This window comes from Anas platyrhynchos, chromosome 5 (assembly GCF_047663525.1).
Source record: "Anas platyrhynchos isolate ZD024472 breed Pekin duck chromosome 5, IASCAAS_PekinDuck_T2T, whole genome shotgun sequence".
Taxonomy (NCBI): Eukaryota; Metazoa; Chordata; class Aves; order Anseriformes; family Anatidae; genus Anas; species Anas platyrhynchos.
The window spans coordinates 47746779-47761261 of record NC_092591.1 but is presented as its reverse complement, the minus strand read 5'-3'; the positions used below and the strand labels follow the sequence as shown (position 1 = coordinate 47761261).

Sequence of the window (14483 nt, the reverse complement as noted above, 5' to 3'; positions counted from 1 at the left end):
CGTGTATAAAGCTCATCCTTACGTTATGAACTTTGAGTGGCATCAATGCTAATTCACCTGCCTACCTGACAGAGATCTACAGAGAGATATGGAAAAAGAAACATTATTCATCTGAGCTGGTCTTTATTCCTAGAACAGGGGAAATAATTGATGCAAATGAAGCATGCAGTGCAAATGTGCAAAAGTTACTTTTATTTTACATTGGTTTATTCAGGTATTTTAAATAGGCTTAGTTAAAATAATCAGTTGAGCCTTTTTGACAACTTTGTAAGAAACCCTTATGTGGCTAATTCTTAAATATCATCAGACAGCAGGCTGATTGTGTCCGAGTGCACATTGTTGCCCCAGGTAGCAGATAACTTCCTGTGTTGAAACGATGACTTGAGAGCGATATACTTGCAGACAAGGAAATATCATCTTCCAGCCCTGCTGTGTCTTAAAGTAATCTATGAGAACTCTTTCTAGCTCAATGCCTGTGTTTAGCCAAGGTATTAGACGTATTCAGGATGTATGAAACTCATACACCTTCTAAATTACTTGATGGTTTTGAGTTCACATTGCTAGGTAATTTAGTCAGATATCTAGTGCTAACAATAATTGGATATGCTGAACTGCCAAGAAAGTTGCTTGTCTAGGTATGTAATAAATGTGCTTAACGGGGCTTAATTATACAGACAGGCAATGGGCACCTTCACCACCTTCTGTAGTTAATATCCTGTTCCCAATGCTTAGTAACATGGAACAGCACTTTTGAAATAGGGGAATACTTTGGAACAGCAAACATTCATATTTCATGCTTTGGCAGTCCTGAACATACCATCAAAAATGGGAAAAGAACTTCCAGTGGATCAAATCACGTACTCATTAGTACACAAGTAAATTCAAAATAACTCCATAAAGTCAAGACAGAGGAGAACTTGACTCTCCTCAGTAAATACTTCCTTAATAAAATTGGATGAACAATTTGCTGTGAACAATTCAGTGAAAATATCTGTGTTTTGTATAGCCTTCCTTTTTCTTTTCTTTATATTCCTCTTTCTCTTTCTCATCCTCTTTTTAACCTTTTCCACCTTCTGATAGCGTGCATAGAAGGCCTAAGAAGCTAAATGAAAGCACAGGCAAGAAACAGATGACAGAGTCAGCAGTTTCACCAGGATAAAAGAAGCCATTGCTAGAAGTACAGAAGATAGTAAAATATCAATAATCAGAATGGATTGCTAACGGAGGAAGGGTTCGTTCCCTATATGGGTTTGTTTCCTGAGAATTCCCCTTGACTTCTACATTGTATAATATATCCTGAACAAAACACAGCTAAAAAAGGAAAATAGTAACACTGATTCTACCCTAAATAGCATTTAATACTGCCCATCGCTGCAGTATCTGAGAACAAGATATACTATTGCTGATGCAGTACAAAGTTCATGGAATATCAAGTGTTGGTAATCTGTGCTCTGAGCCTGTGAATGTATGTGCAAATGGATCAGATCCACAGCTGGCATCTGTCTGGCTCCAGATCTGGTCCAGTAAGTTTCTAAAGAGTAGTTCAAGTCAGACCATTGAAAACTTCCAAAAAAAGTCCCAGGGCATATGACAGAAATGGCCAAGTGGGACAGCACAGTAGAAGAAAGAAATCCTGTGGGTTCATTTCTTTAAAGCACAGAAGTCATTAATCATTTCTATTCCTCGCCATTTGAAACAGCTGCCTGCCTGCATTTGCTAAGTAACTGCTTTCCTAACCACACAGAAACGAGGCTGTGGGCCCCAGAACGCTTATGCTTCCAGATATTAACAAATAATTTCCCTCTTTCGCTGTGTCAATGAGAGCACGTTAGCATCCTTAGCATCTGGTTTTGGTCGTGAAATAACATGCTAGTGTTTCCACACTTCATGAATTCCTTCCAAAAATCTCGCTTAGTGCTTATCTTCTCAGCTGAGGCTTCAGAAGTTCAAAGGCATGACTTGAAAATCTCAGCGGCCTTCTACCTTTTACCGGTGACGCAGAACATTGCTCTTTATCAAGTTAGTAAATAATCTCTCCTATCATGCTTATTTGCTCATCTTCTTGTAAAACTGAGTTACATTTTCCATGTAAGCTCTTTACTTCGAAAAGCACGCTGTCATCTCTACAGGCTATTGCAATTAGTGAAATGCCAGCCAGCAGGTGGAGACGCATGAAAGCAATCTCAATTCATAGACAGGCTGCTTTGACATTTCATTCCCATAGCCCTGGCCAAGCACTAGAGCGGGCCAGAGCCAGAAAATATAGCTATTGGTTTCATGGAAAAGTTCAGAATTAAAATCTTGGATGGCTGACAAACATGTGACAGAGCAGCTTCTGCAGCATGACTGCTGCACACAAAGCCGCACTAGCGAGCTGTCCCGGCAGCACCTTTCATGTAGCAGTGCGTGGTGGAGGGAGGGAAGCCTGCTGCTGCTCCCTCCTGACCTCGCTTCATTCACTTTGTTCAGCAGTCCGGAGCTGCCTGTCAGTGTCAGCTGTGCCGAGTGATGCAAGGAGCCACGCGCGCCTCGGTTTGTGCGGGTTCGCGTTTGGCCGGGTGCTGGGCGAGGACGGGGCTGTGGTGGCCCAACACCCAGATGCATTTCCACCTATTTGCTGCGAAAGTTCAGCCTGCGATGGCATGAAAACAGCTTTGCTTCCTCTGTTCCATTCATAACTCCTCCCACCCAGTGTTTCCTCTTTCGGAATGGAAACATCATTGTAATAGCTATTTCTGAAATATCCCTGCCAAAATCAGGAAGTGCAGAGGAATACTTAAGTGCGAGGAGGGGGAAAGGTAGCTTGCGAGTTATTTCGGGAGTGGGGAATTTGTTCACATGAGTCTGGGAGAAAAGCCGAGGATAATTCTGTGTTGTCTTCAAATTAGATAAGTTTCTAGCTCAAGTGTCTCCATGCTTTAGAAACTGTAGGAAACTGCAGTAGTCTGTCTGCAGAATGCTTGTGTCAATGCAGCGTGCACGTGGAGATATGGAAAGAAGGAAGGAGATGGTGTAAAATTAATAGAGCTTTGAAACTCTGCAAAAATTATCTGCAAGCTTTTTGAAAGATTTCAGTGTTCGAATGCAGGACATACTGGCAGATAGCATTCATTGTGCAGATACTGGAAAATGGTGTCTAGTTTTGCACATTCAGACCCCTCAACATGTAATTGTTTGTGGTGAATTATCAGTTTGATATTCTTCCTTGGAATAAGAAAGGCACTTCAAACCTTGCAGATTCAACTTCAGTGCTTCTAAAGAAACACATTTTGCGGCTTTTCCGTCCTTTTGGATTCTTCTCCTCCCCTCTCTACCTCATCTCTTGCACTTTTCTCTTTGGAGAGCAGAGTTTAACATGCCATTGAGGAGATAGCCTGCATGCAAAGTCCCTCAAACATAAACACACTTAAAGAACAGATTCATCACAGTGTGTTTCCTAATGTGGAAACCGCATTCCATCTGCACCCTTATCCGATGGTCATTAGCTTAGATGTTGAATGGGCATTCCTTAAAGTGAAGATTATAAAAACATACATACTGCTCAACAGCGATTCATCAGCTTCCAAGCTCTCTCTGCTGGAGAGCAATCGAGCTCAGAGTGACTCAGGCTGGGGACTTTGGGAATGCACGGCAGGAATTTGCTACATCGAGTCTGCAAAACTGCCTTCAGATGATTTCTCTGGCCATTTAGAAGCCCTGTGTTCATTTGACTCAGGTATTTTTCTGCATTTGTTTTCTTTGTAAAAGTTTGTTGTAACTTAATGTATCAGTTATGCATATTTTCAAAAGCTTTTTTAGATCCTGGCCCTGATCTTTCATTCAGGTTTGCAGCACTGTAACATCAGTGACTTCTGTGCTGTTGCCCCGACAGAGGAATCGGCGTCCGCGTGAGCGTGCTTGTCAGGAGTTTACAGATGACAATGGTCACACGCGCACACTGCCTGACGATAAGGCAAGTTATCACCACTATTCCTTGACCTATTTTTTAGCTTGTAAATAACTGGGTCTAAATTCCCAGCCACAAACTGAAGACATTGTTTATTGATCTATTGTATAGGATTGCCTTGAAAGAGTTAGCATTTATCTGAGGTGACTCACAGATTGGTCTGATGATGGATGTGTTCTCTAGTTTGCTGTGTGTTGAATGTGTGTATATCTCCCTATATATGAAAAAAATATTCACTATATATACATACATACATATTTATGTATGTATATATATAGTGGTTTGCTTTCACAAAGTAGCCTGTAGAGCCTTTCTTTCCTTTGAAGGTTGTTTTTTAAAGAATCACTGTTAATCGAATAAAAGTTACTGAGGCAGAGGAAAATAAACTACCTGGATTACTCCCTGTGGAGCTATCAAAGACATTAGAAATAAAGGACATATTATTATTTAGGGCAGTGGAGTAAGGGTGCAAAAGGAGAACTGAATTCAAGTGAATTATGTGGATATGTGTATGAACATATTCTTGATAAGCTCCTTACTACATGATGCTTCAGTTCTCTGTTTCTTAACATAGGGAAAGTGCTCAACAGCCTTGTTAAGAGGATAATAATAATAACAAGAACAACAACAAATTTGTGAATGAGCACATACTGCAGACATGACAGTAATGACAACTTACTCAGAAGTTACACAGTTATGCCTTCTGCCCAGACCTTGCTATTTGATATAATTTTGAATCCTGCTGTAACCAATACGCTATTGCAGATGCCTTAAAATGCTGGTCTCTGTGGCACCTATTTGAACTGGAATTAGGTCCTCATTACATTGTGACAGAAGACAATGAGAGTAAACTAAGGATAGAATCACAGTGAAAGATTTTAGGGCAAAACACCAAAATAGTTGTCCTGGGCTAAAATGAATCTCTAACAGCACTGTACTCGCACCTATCAGATGTATTAAAGAAGTAATAAATGTTTGATGAAGTACCACTTAGAAAGGTGTTTTGGAAGCACCTATTTTGTCTACATAATTACTGTTCAAATGCAGGCTGTGAATATTTGACATCTACTCCCACTGAGTATCACCAAGCTGCTTGCTATTCACTGCAAAATAAGATTACTATGATTTTATTTCCTTCTGAAGTGCGATTGCAAGTATTTTGAGATCCCTCTGTTCCATTGTTAGAGTTTTACAGGTCACATGGATGCATATTGTACCTGTATATTAATGACAACATTTGGTTTATGTTATAAACTTCTCTTCCCACAAGTACGTGGTGGTGTTGTATAGAATGCACATTCCCATAATCATTTAATATGTTTTCAGTCTTAAAAATAAAGTTTATATAATGAAAATACAATATAATTATACACATGAGAGTTCTGGTTTGGAAGAGGTTCAGCGGAATTCTTTGATAAAACAAGCCCCCAACCACAAAAACTACATACAGTGATTTGACAGTCAAACATATATAATCACTTATGCTAAATTAAAGGCAGTGTCACCACGTTAAAAGCAGCACATTGAAATCCCGTATGTCAGTTTTGGCCAACGAGTGACAAATACTGTAAGTCTAACCAAATGCATCCTTGAATAAACTTTGAGCAGCTTCTGAAAAAGGTGCTTAGGGTGGTCAGTTATATAAGGAAGGGAGAGTGCCAGGGATACATTTATATAGACTTATTTTATGATGATACTCATTGAGCTCTCTTACACGGAGTCAGCAGCCTAATCCTTTTTTGCTCCATACCAGTTTCTAGCACCCAGAAATAGACCATATGAGGACTCTCAGAGGGCTCAAAAGCAAAAATTCATCCAAAAATTATCTTGTTGGGCAGAACCAAAAGGTTAGTGAAGTTACACACCTTATTATTGGTATTTTCCATTTGCTGTTCTTGCTAATATCTTGTCCCAAAACACACGAACCCATTTACACTCCACCAAAACTGTTTGCCTGCTTAGAGAGTCCATGGACACCAAATTTTGTAGCTCCACTGAGAGCAGCAGGATGATGCTGATTTGCACCAGATATGGATCTGGCTCACAGCATGTTCCAGTCTGAATTCACAAAGCATGGAGTAATGTGAAACAAGGAAGTGACTTTTGTGAAAAGCATTTTGGAAAGGAAAACCAAAAATGATGGATATACCACTGGGGCAGAGGGAGTGGAGCCCGCCTCAAAGAGGACCTTGTAGAGCTGCCAGCCTTCCCACAAAATGTGCTGCTGCTCTCAGAGAGGAGGGGGAGGTTTCCCCAGGACAAATGCAGCCACACCAAGCACCCTAATAACTACTTTGTAGATATTTTTATGTACCATCACATCAAAACCAGACTGAACTTCCAAAACATTTGAATTCAACCCATCACTGATTAATGGAAGGAGGAGAAGGAGAATGGGTGGGAAGAATAGTCATTGTGAACAGCCATAACACTGGGCAGTAAGCCACGCTATTCAACAAATGAGACAATACATTAAAAAATAAAACTTTGTTTTCAGGGGCCTTCTATATATATCAAGAGCTTGATTCATAGACCACTAAAGTTAATGGGAATCTTTCCTTTAACCAACTACTGATCAAGCTGTTACAGAAGAAATGTTAATACAGATTTGTAATTACTCAGTGTCTCAGTATTAGAAAATTACAAAGTCAAATACATCATCAACAGCTGGTAATGAACTGTAACTGATTACTCAGAACACACAGACATTTTGCCCACCTGTATGTACTGCATTTTACTGCAGAAGCTATTAGCACAAACCAATACACGGAGATTAAGATTTAACAAAAGACAAAAACGGTGGATGCTTACAAGAAAGGCCAGTTAACAATTTGTGTTCCATCTGGCATTAAAAGCTCTATAAGCAGCATTATTTGAGGGAAAACCTTAATTTCAAATATTGCATACCTTTTTACAGCATTTTTCTGTTTCTTGCCCTCTGGAAGCAATTAGCTCAATCATATTACAGCTCTTAGATCTTCAGCTATGCAACTGCCCATATTACCATTCCAGTTAAATATGCAGCAGAGCCACTAGTCCTTTGTGGGGAATGGGATTGTTCATTTCAATGGGAGTTTGGGGTGGGGATAGTAAATCATCCTCTTTCTGATCCAGATGTGCTAATGGACAAGGTGACCTTCCTGCTTTTACCATTAGTTTGCTGGAGGTTCTGCCCCCACCCATCTACTGACAGAGAAGTCAGTATGGGAATTTCCAAATCACATGAAACTTATCTGTACTAAATTAAATTCTTGATCTAATTCTCAGTCAGGGTAATTCATTTCTCCTGAGGTCCATAATCAATTGAATTTTACCAAAGTCAGCTCATCAAGAAACACTGAGTTTAGCGGATAGGTAGGGACAATGTGCTGCTTTCACAGGTAAGAAGAGTGGCAGCCCACCCAAGCTATGCTCTAAGACTCAGAGAATAGTAAGCAATATGGGATCTCTCAAAAAATGCAGGGAACATGACACACGTGACCTTTTGAAAAGGTAGACATGATTTCCCTGTAGGCTGCCATGTAATGCAGGCTTGGATTGAAATAATCTAGTTGGTTTTGCCCAAAGTGGACAAATTAGGACAATGCTCTGCTGATGGGTAAGTTGAAGGAGTAATGTTAGCATGGGTGGCAAACCTCCTATGTGGATACAGAAGGAAACCGCTATCAATAGCCTTAATGTTAGTCACCACATTCAAGGAAAACCATTCCTCTCTCTCACTCTTTAAAGATATTTCCTCTAGGATGTTTTTTGACCTTTTTTAACCATGTGAGACACACCACAGTTACAGGCTCTGGATCAGATTCCTGTCATATAACCAAAAATGTGTAGAGAGAAATTAACTTCTGTAGTAGAATACCAGGTGAAAGTTGGTGGCTTTTCTGCATACTCCAAATCTATGATGGTTAGATCCTTAGACATATTCAGCAAAACCTCTTGAAGGGTACACAAAACTCAACAGTTTTCTAAAAGAGCCTAACCGCATGAGATTGCACTTCCCTGACGTAACTGAAATCTATCCCAGGGCACTTGCTCTCTGCCTTTGGGAGCTCTGAAACTGCAGCTCTGCTGATTGCACCAGCTCCGCAATTACACTCATGCTTTCATTCTCTAATCACTTTTTTTCCCCTCATAAGTTTGGCACTTGTTAATAGAAAACAGATACTTAGTGTCATTAAGGATCAGGGCTAAAGACTCTTCTGGTGCAGAACTTTGTCAACAAGTCAGCTGCAATTCCACTGAAGCACAATTCAGGTGTTTCTACAGTCCAGGAAATGCTTGGATCACTTTTTCCCTTCCTCTTGTATACAAATGCAAGCATATTTAATATCCTGGACACCTCTACCTGATAGTGTTGACAGAAAGTGGCACTGCTGACATTGTGATCAGTTGACACTGGGAAGTCAAATGGCAGGGGCAAATTAAGGTGGCACAGGCATGATTGTAGATATTTCTGGCCCTTCAGTGACAATATATGCCAGTAAACAAACAAGAAAAATAGTTCTTTTGGTCATACTTAATGTAAATATCAAAAGGATTATGTCTGATTTCCAACCAAGAAATGTCAGGTTCAGAAATTTCATTACAGCAAACAGGAATGGTTCTCATCTCATTCAATTCTACACTTATCTCTACCTGAAACTTTTCAGAGATGTTGATGCTATCACTTTCTCCGCTTCATAGCTGGAAAGAAATTTTTCTTTTAATCTGAGTTTTCTAGTTTTTTGTTTATTTGTTTTTAATTTGAGGCTTATTTCCCCCCTTTCTTGTTGGAGAACAAAGGTTTAATATGAAAATTTGACCTTGTTTGAAGCCAGCTGTGGCTCCTCATCCAAAAGGTAGTTCATAGGCAGGTGACTTTTAATTTGACTCAGGAAAAGATCTGTTAAACACAAGCTTGCCAAAATCGGGGTGCTTTCCAAAGCATGTTCATGTTAAAAAGAATTAAAAAGTAAGGAGAAATACAGATAATACCCAGGTAAAGTAGATGGCTGGAGAAAGGCAAAGTAGCCTGGCTCCCTCTTGACTCTGTTTAGGTCAAAGGGAAAAGTTGAGGCCCTGGCTTCTGCTTTTTTTTTTTTTTTTTTTTTTTTCTTCCATTTTATCGGTAACAGGAACACAAGTCTTGCTCTCCAAGACTTTCTGTCCAAGTTTCTCCCTTTGCTTGCCTCCCATCCCAACACCTACCCTCTTCCTTTCTTTAACCTTACACAGCAATATTCAGCTTTGCCTTCTGAAAAGGCCTGAGCTGTCCCTGTGCAGAGGTAAGGGCTGGCTGAAGGAAGGGTGCAACTTTCATTTTAAAAAGCATTTTGGCATAGCAGTAGGTAAAAGGATTTTAGCTAGGTTGCAGGAAAGAAAGTGTTTGCATTCTTCCTGGTTTTTGTTTAGTCCCTGGACCAAACACTTTTATTTTGTGTACCTAAAGAGGCACCTACATCCGTACTTCAAGACATTGCCTGAATGGGATTGGTTGCTGCTGGTCAACTTCCTTGGAAATGAACTGAAATTTCATGATTGTATTCTTCAAGGCCCAGTCATTGCAAATAATGGTCAGGGTTTCCACGCAGGAAGAACTTTTCAAAGCATTAGCATGTTTGTGGCTGAACATGTATACCTGGTGACAAAATCAGGACCTTCAAACCCAGCATAGATCCACTGTGGTGCTCCAGGAAGATCTCCGTAACCTTTCCTGCTCCTGGAAGAACATGAGGCCATTGAATGTATAATCAATGGTGTCAAGGTGATGCAAGCTACTAATTCTGAGTAACCACATCCATGTCCATGGCATGCTCAGCCAAACTGAACTTCAGTCGTCAGTCTTCTCCATCTGCTCTGTCAATTTCTTTTGACTTATCTTTTTTTAAAAGGCGCCAATTATGCGCAAATCAAATGAGTCTGTTTCTTCAGGTCCATTAATTATTACATTCCATTTACATTTTCTGTTTACTTTTTCCCTTCTCTATGGAAGCTATTGAAGGTCTGATGATTCAGAATGCTCTGGGAACACTATGTGGCTTTCCTTCTTGTTTGCCCATTGTAACGGAGCTCATTTTTCAGTGGAGGTTTCCCATTCTTTCTAGGAAAAATGTGGTCAAACCCATGTACTCCCAAACCTTTTGATCTCCTGAATCCTCTTCATATCCCAGATAAAAAAGTCAGTGATTAAGACAGAGTTCCTAAAAGGACACATAGTCAGGCTTCCCTTTGACCAAAATGGTTTCCCAGTGAATCAAACCTTTCTCAGCTCAGGGGGGGCTCGACAATAGGCCCTGAAAAGATGGATAGAGCAATTGTCCTGCTTAGTGATCCACGAAAGGAAAGGGGTCCTTAGTGAAGGGAGACCTACACTAAGTCTGACCTGACACTGCAGGAGTAAGACAATGAAAGGTCAAGGAGACTAACGAGAGGAAAAATGCAGACAATAGGTGCCACAGCTAGCACACAGCTCCTGCCACGCAGACTATGGGGCAGCAACGTTAACTGCCTCAGACATGTGAAGGGGAAGTGAAGCGGAAAGAACTTGAAGTTTCCTTCTTAAGAATTGTGGCCCAGCATCTTCAGGATTTACCCAGGCCTCACAGAGAGGTCAAAGTGACGCAGCTAGACCTGAGATGAATGAAAAATAAAGATTATCTAATTGGGGAGGAGAAAAATATAGACGTCTTTTAGACCGAATGAAAAAGGCAACAACCTGATGTCTGGGATCTGCAGAAAGATCCCAAGGCATTTTTGTGGGAGGAAGTAGAGAAAGTATTTGCCTAATTCTATTTAAACAAAAACCAAAATATCCAGAACAAAACAAACAGCTATGTATGTGGACTTGCAACGGGCATATTTTTCTTCTGCATGAACACAAAGATCCTCAGTTCACACTACCTGGGACTCAGCTCTCTGCATTTCCTTCAGGCACTAGGCAATTGTCTCTACATGTGAATGAATTCTGGTCCTTGTGACCAGTCTGGAGACAAAAGCAGGAATCTCTGTGGCTTCTGCAAGTATCCCTGTCGTCAATGGCATCTCCATTATCACTTCTTTGTAGCTGGGCCTTGGCCTCGTTAAACGGAACAGCCCCTTCCTGCTTGGGTCAGACAAGTGCTCTGAATGCTACCTTTGCAGCTGTGCATCAAGGAGCCGCCCTTTAGAGATGTTAACAAATACCTGCTGCCACACCACCGCCGGCTCTTGAAAAGCCTGGTGAGGGAAGACAATCTCCCTCGGTTAGGTTTGTCACACAAAGAGCTGAACGTTTTTGCCATGTTAAACCACATTCTTCGTCTTTGCAACGGCCTGGTCTTTTGACAGCCGACATCACAGGCACCGAGGTTCATCAGAGAACTGTTTCCGTGGCAGGAACTGACAAGTGGAATAAACACCACGCACTTAACAGCGAAATAGTGCAGAGCTCTAAAATTCAGTAGGTTCAGGTAAGATGACTTGCTTTGCTTTGCAACCTGGCACCAAAATTACACTTCTCCAACATATAGAAATCAGATATGGCTGTAGAGAGAAGGGATTGGGGTGGTAGTATTGGTTAGGGGACTGCACGAAGAAATTAACCAGCACACTCGGATTTTATTCCCGGGTCAATTGCTGGCCTCTTGTGTGATCCCAAGCAAAGCCCTAGAGCTCCCTCTGCCTCAGCTTCCCTGTCTGGAAATTAAATCCAGCTTCTCCTAGGAAACTTTTTGGATCTTGTGTTAAAAGTACAGCAAATTATTATTTTCGCCTATTTATTCAATTAGACGTATATCAAAGAGAGAGAAAATATAAGAAGCATATGTTGGTTGAGGAACAGTGTGAATTTCAGTTGGCATTAGATGACTAATGAAAATTACAATTTAAGAGTAAAATATTTTTCCGTATTCTGAGATGATGACTCAATCAAAACCAAATCCTCTTAAAAGCTATCTTGATTGGAAACTATTAGATAATTTCTTCAGAGGGTAGAGAAGGGGGGTAGATGATATTCCTCCTACAATTACCGAGTCTCCTACAAATGAAATGATCTTCTTGCATTCCAGTGATGACCCCAGACATTGATGAAAGCTGTGTTTCTCGTCTGACCTCTTAAGTTTCCACCTTTGTAACTCTGTTTTATTACAATTAACTCTATAGAACCTGTAGATGAAAACAACACTTATGGAAGAATGAAAGATGGAGCTTTTCTCTAAGGAACTTGCAGTTTAGGGAACTTTATTCTCAGTCATCTCCCCTAGTGATGGAAGAAATTCTACTCAAGATCAAACTGTAAAGTGACAAATGCTTTTAAAGCCTGTAGGTTTACAAAAGAAAGGGAACTGGGTATTTCTGCAGTGCCGAAGCAGAGAATTTGTATGAAGAAAGAGAAAGGATTACAATGCCTACATTTTCTGGACATCTGTTTTTGACCAAGCCAATCTGATCTGTAAACTTAATCAGGGATTCAGGTTAGAAAGAAACACAGATAGTTAAATGTTTGCTCAAAATGCAGTAGCTAAAGCAGAGTTTGAAACCCAGGCAAATGCCTGCTCCCCAGGCACTTTTGTCCAAAGCTGGTGAGCGTTGTGGTTCTGAACATACTAGGTGTAGTTAACAGAAGTCAGCAACCACACATCCCAAGATAGAAAAAGGAGCAGAGTACTTTATCTGGCTCTGGGAATGTGTAACCGAGTGTCTCAGACTATGGGCTGGGATGGAGAAGATAATGACTACTAATAGAGGTTTGCCCCAGGTGCTGAGCACAGGTCCACACAATTTTTTTGTCATGAAGAATAAATGTTTGGGTTGTTCCTACAGTAATACTGCTGTACAGCCCTGGAGTATGCTTCTGAAGTGAATTTCCCTGTTGTTCCCCTTGTGCTTTGGTTCACATCATAGAGCACATACTTTTGGCTCCTTTTGGGTTCTTCTAAATCATAAGATCCTTCCCAACTCCAGGACTACCTAATTTACATGCAGTCAATGGGACTAGACTACAGTTGGTCCTGCGTAAAATCCCTAAAGTGATGGAATTATGGATGCCGGGACCTCAGTGCCAATAGTAAGTAACAGCTGACATCCTTTCTGGGGTCAGCACTTACAAGCAGTGAGACAGCTCCAGGGCATTTCTCTGCAGCAGTCCAGGGGCTAGCAATGGCAGGGGTGACACTGTGGATTTGAGCTGAAGACCCCCTCCCTCCACCCTGCTGTTCACAGATCATTTTCCATCAGGTAGAACTGTGTCATCTGGCCTTTTCCTGGCTGCTCAGAATTAGGGCTGGAGCTCATGTTTTCTTAACTGCCATACATACTACAAATACAATACATCTGTCTAAATGTAAGGTAGGTGTTTGCCTCAGATCAAATGAATCATGCTGTAGAAGTGCCCATTTTTTTTCCATTGACTAGCTCAGATATAATGAAGACCAGCTAAAGTGTGGTGAAACTGCTCCCACTGTACACACCTAATATCTCATTTTTTTCAGGTAAAGTCTAATAGATTTAATAAATGCTTCACATGTAAAGGAATAGTAACTCATTTAATCAATCTGCTGGCCAAATACCTATAGTCAGTGTGCTTTTGTAGTGCAATCAGTGAGAAAAAAATCCACTTAACACAGGTGCAATTAACATATAAAAATGGTAAATCTGTGCTCTTCCTCTGTAGCCATTAAGGACCCCCGTGAAGCTCCCTTGTGATCTTCATAGATTTTTTAATTGAGTTTAATTAGCCATTGAAACAATCTCCCAAAGTTTATAGTCTATTTTCCCTCATTGGAAAATTTTAAATCAAGATTATATCTTTTTCCAAAAGATATGGTCCAGGCCAGGTAGGGATGAATTCCAGGGAATGCAGAGGGCTGACGCACTGCAGAAGGTCACAGCAGCTCATCAGACCAATCTCTTGTTATTTGCATGCTGTTAATTGGAATTGTTAATGGGTGGCTTTTCTGCTGATGCAAAGGAGCACAGCAGCGCAGGAGGTGGCCACGATGAAGGGGGAGGCTCCGCTGCCCCCTTCCCACAGCCCCAGGAGCACACCAGGCAAATCGCAGCCTGGTGCAGTGGTTTCCCTACGGTCCCCAGTGCCCAGCCTGGACATGTCAGAGAGGTGCTGTGGTTTGAGCTGCCTCAATAATGAACTAAGAGAAACAACTATGCTAAACATGGAGAAGAGTTCACTCGAAAGCTTGTCTAGGTTAGCTGGGTCCTCTCAGGTCATTCATGAAATTTTTTGGGCAAGCAGAATGTAATGCTGCTGGTAGTCAGCTCTTGCTAATGAGCTCCTCAGCTAAGTTTCACAGATAGCATGCTTTCCAGAACCTCTGGGCACTTTCTATAGAGCAGTGCTTCTCAAACTTTGTTTGTGGACACCTAAATGCACTATGTTGGAAGTACAAAGCCCTCGATAGCAAAGTGAAGCATACTGCCAGTGGGCTTGCTTTCCCAGGTGCAGATTGAATGTGCAGGCTCACAGGATGACAATCACTTTAGAGGTACAAATCAAGGCATACTTTAAAACATTTGCCTGAAGCTCAGAAAACCCTAAAGTACTAGAATTTTCTTCATTCATTCC

The 14483-nt window shown here is 41.0% G+C and overlaps 1 long non-coding RNA gene across 2 annotated transcripts in view; it reads left to right on the top strand.

Moving 5' to 3' along the window:
• The first annotated feature begins 362 nt into the window (after nucleotides 1-362).
• LOC110353308 (uncharacterized) overlaps nucleotides 363-14483 on the top strand; it is a 32649-nt gene continuing 18528 nt past the window's right edge. The window contains exons 1-3 of one of the 2 annotated variants that reach the window (XR_005266331.2): nucleotides 363-2532; nucleotides 3549-3715; nucleotides 3824-3952. This is a non-coding gene — a long non-coding RNA (uncharacterized lncRNA). Of the gene's footprint in view, nucleotides 3716-3823; nucleotides 3953-14483 lie in introns of both variants that reach the window. The other variant, XR_011809775.1, reaches the window with a different exon arrangement.